We start from the raw sequence: 4,161 nt of genomic DNA, 5'->3' as shown, positions 1-4,161 counted from the left end.
GGTAACGCAGAATCTACTGAAAATGCGCACTTAGATGTCTTAGTATGGGCAAACTTAACACCGTTCAATTTTCCTCATCCTAAAGATCTTTTAGCAGTAGATACTTTTGCAAGGGCCATGTGTTCTCACTTTCTGATGTGAGAAGACCATAACGGAATGAGAAGGCAAAAGAGGGGTTGCCAAGTGCCTAAATAGTAGCACATTTAGCAATTTTTCCAACTTGCTGATTTGTCTAGTTATGGTTCCACAGTCTGGAATTGTGGAAGGAGGAAGAAAGACTGGCTGCTGCCACCCAGATATAAAAAGTTAAACAGAAGACTTGAAATTTCATTCTGTTATCTTGTGAGAAGGCTAGTTTATGGGTTTCTGTTACTTACCCGTGGATAAAATGTAGCAGTTCACTTGGAGTTATTGGGGTTTTGATTACTACATTCCTGTTTGCCTCACTACCCACAGAAACTTTGATCTTGTTTCTTTCTTGCTCAACTGCCATTACCTTACAGAGCTAAATATTCCAACTCATTATTGGGACAGGAACCATTATCAGTTAACCATTATTCACCACTCCACTGAAGTAGTTCTGCAGGCACATCCCACAGATCAGCTGCTGCCCATTGTGGCCTTATGAGCTGCCACTGACTTTCAGTTCTGGGAATTAACCTAGTTTCTGTACATGCTTCAATCAGACTGTGCATTGAAATGAAAAAACACTGTTCTTTCTAGGTCCTAACTCCAAGTTGATCCCTGTGAGTTACCATCAAACTGAGTTGAAATGGATGGCTACAAAGCGCTGTCCCGTTTCTGTGCCACACCCTCTTCACATCCATTTCTTATTCCAGTCTACCTCCCTTGGGGGTGAGGAGGATTTACCATCAGTAATAGGAGGAAAAATAATCAAAGGAGGATCTTCTTGTAGAATAATATGTCACTAGTTTCTACAAGATAGCTGCAGTGGCAGTTTATTCATCCTGTTGATGGAAAAGACTTGTGAAAGCTTGAAAAGCTGGAAAAATGTTTTGATGGTTTTCAAATGCGATGTTCATTGAAATACTTATTCAGAGTTATCCAAATGAATTCATTGGATTGGGCAAATGAAAGCAAGCAAATCTTAAGCATAACATTTGGCAGCTTTTTGCTGTAGCTCTTATTTGTGCATATTTCAGTATCTCTGCCAGATTTTCAATGCTAAGATAAACATTTTAGTGCACTCAGTTTTCAGTATATCTTGGGCTGAATTACAGTTTCAACGCTGCTTTTCTGTGTAGGCTTTTTTTTTTTTTTTTCTCTCTCCACTTATTACTTCTTTAGGCCACCATCTCAAACACATCTCATCTGTTCTATGTGTGTTTTTCACTTGATTATGACACAAGCATGAACCTTTACACAAGTTGAAAATGCTACTTCCTTTTTGTTCTTTTCTGTTACACAGATCTAAAGACACATTTAAAAGGAAGTGAAGAGACTATTAGGAATAGAAAAAGGACTAAAATGGAGCAAATCCACAGTTTTCTCAAATCTCTGCATTTGGATTACTTTAATAACCACAAGAATAAAATACATGTTCTTCCATCTGCTTGTGAAAAATCATTGAAGCTTTAGCTAGTATGTAGTAATTGTAGTCTTCTGTTGTCAAGAAATTGTATCACCAATCCAGTTGTGTGTTTGGCTAACATTTAAATTAATAGCTTGTATTACTAGATGCTTCAATATTTTAATTAAAGTACTTCTGTTTTTATAAAAAAAGATGAGTAGTGTAGGATATTAGTGGCATTCCCAAGTAGTTCTAGTGTGTAATTCAGTTCTTTCATCTCCAATAGACACATAGAGCAGGTTACCCATGCAAAAGAAAGCAAAGTCTAACCTCTGCCCATAGGAAGATGGGGCTGTCACTCTGATGAGTTGTGACTGAACTTTTTCCCTTTTGGCTTGTCTCATCTAAAAGAGGTCTGATGGGGTGTAAGTATGTGGTGTAGAGAATAGGCAGACACACTGGCTCCTTTTCTACCTCCATTTGCATTTCTGAAATATTGAGGATTTCCTTAAAGGACAAGTTAAAAAATATGTGCAATGCATCCACCTTGTCAGGTGAATAGTAGAGAGAACTTTGTTTTCATTTAAACAGAAAAAGATGGGTCAACGATCTTTCAAGTGCTAAAAACTGTGATTTATGGTCAGGTATTAGCTCATACTTTTAATATACAATATTTTTTACTTGCTATCTTGGACAAGGTGTTGCATGTTTTTGACAGCATCAAGATTAAGAAGTTCCTGTAATGCTCCTGAGAGCAGGAGGGGGATAAGCATTCAAGACATCCTGACTCCTACACTAGGTCCACTCCTTCCAGCACTGCCCACTTTCATATTGTTATTTAGCTAGATAGGGCAATAGCTGGCCTCAGAAGAACTGAACAAGATGTGCATCATCTTCAAACTTCATCTGAGAATGTTCAATATCCCAATGAAGTTGTATCAGCAGGCAGGTGAGACAATGTGTTTTGGGAAAACTTCGCTTACAGGAGCAGCTATTTTGAACTAAAGCTACCGGGCATGTGTAAGATGTTCAGACCTGTTTGGGACTAGTATCTAACCTTGCCAACATTTCCTGCAGGCAAATTCATCATCTGTACGAAGATCAGCTCATGTGGGCCTGCTTTTGGCATCCTGGAAAAAAACCAACCAAACAAACAACAACAACAAACCCCCCCCACACACACACACACAAACAAAAAACAAACCAAAAAACTAAAAACAACCAACAAAGCAAAAAAAAAAAAAAAAAAAAAAAACCCAACAACAACAACTCCAGGAGGTTTATGGAATTGCTCATTTCATATATAGTTCTTGTTTTAACTGCCTGAAAAATTCACCTCTTCAGCCTAAGTGTCCCTAACTGTTCTGAGACTGAGCAATTGGCGTTGACATGGAGGATGATGATACCCAAATTGAACTTTAGAGCTTCTATAAGAAGCTATATGCCAGACCTTATAAGCCATTCTGCTGTTTCAAATTTGGCAGGGAAGAGGGAGGGAGTTGACCTACTTGAATATCAAGCTTCAGCATCCGGTACCACCAAGTTCTATCAGTCCATCATATGTTGTTGCATCTGTTTTTAGTAGTTAGCATAAAATCACCAGTTCTGTTGTATGTTCTGGGTAACTCAACAGAAATGCATTTGGGTGTAGCCTGTGCCCCACATCAGACTGAATCATTCAGCAACACCGTGAGTGCTCAGGTTGGCCACTCATGGTAGCAGAGTCCTGAGCTATTTGCTGCTCTAGACAAAACAGCTCTGACAAACCCCTGCAGCTTATCCCCCAAGCACAAGGGAGGATGCCCACCAGCCACCCACTGCTGGTGCTGGGCATCAGGGTGATGGCTGCAATCCAGCCCAAAGGACAAGACTGTAGGCACATATGTTTGGTAGAGGCATGCATGAGATAGCTATGATGCTATGACAAAACTGGATTTAAATCACATCAGAAATTTAAAAGTATGTCCATGCACAGATAGGTACCTGATTTTTTTTCATTTTCCAAAGCTTTGTACCATCACAGTCAGAACTATCTGACATCTCTCACCATGTAGGATATGCATGGATATTTATATTTAGAACAAAATCAAACTAGATCCATAGAAACAGTCATGATGGGCAATGTTTACCTGTGAAGATAGGCATTCACTGGGGAACGGACCATGCTCCAGTTCAGTAGTCCAACAAAACATTTTAAATTTATAAAAGTAGGGGATTTTTTGTCACCCCTCTGTAGCCAATTCCAAGTTGCTGCAAAATGGATTCCTAACCTCCATCCACTTCTTTAATTTGGTGGCCCGAGTAATGGGTTAAGGCTGACAGGATTGTTTTTATCAGCTGTTAGTGATGAGCCAAGAAACAAGAAGGGAAGCGCTACTTTGAGGATAGAGTATGTCTGTGTGATTCTTTCAAGCATGCTTCAGAGATGGATGATCTCCTCTTACAAACTACTTGAGCTCCCACAGCACCACACCCTACTTTGAAGGTGAGGATGTCAAACAGGTTGGCTTTCCCCTCTGGGAAGGAGGTGGATCCAGAGAGTACAGGCACCTCCTGATTGGGTGCTCCCAATGCTTCCCCAGCTCTTCCTGCTTCCTCCCTGGGTGATAAAGTTTCTTGGAGCACAGGTG

Source organism: Chamaea fasciata, unplaced genomic scaffold, assembly GCF_029207755.1.
Source record: "Chamaea fasciata isolate MVZ Bird 193981 ecotype frontalis unplaced genomic scaffold, bChaFas1.0.hap1 SCAF_2, whole genome shotgun sequence".
In the NCBI taxonomy this organism is placed as follows: domain Eukaryota; kingdom Metazoa; phylum Chordata; class Aves; order Passeriformes; family Sylviidae; genus Chamaea; species Chamaea fasciata.
Note: the sequence above shows the minus strand (reverse complement) of the source record.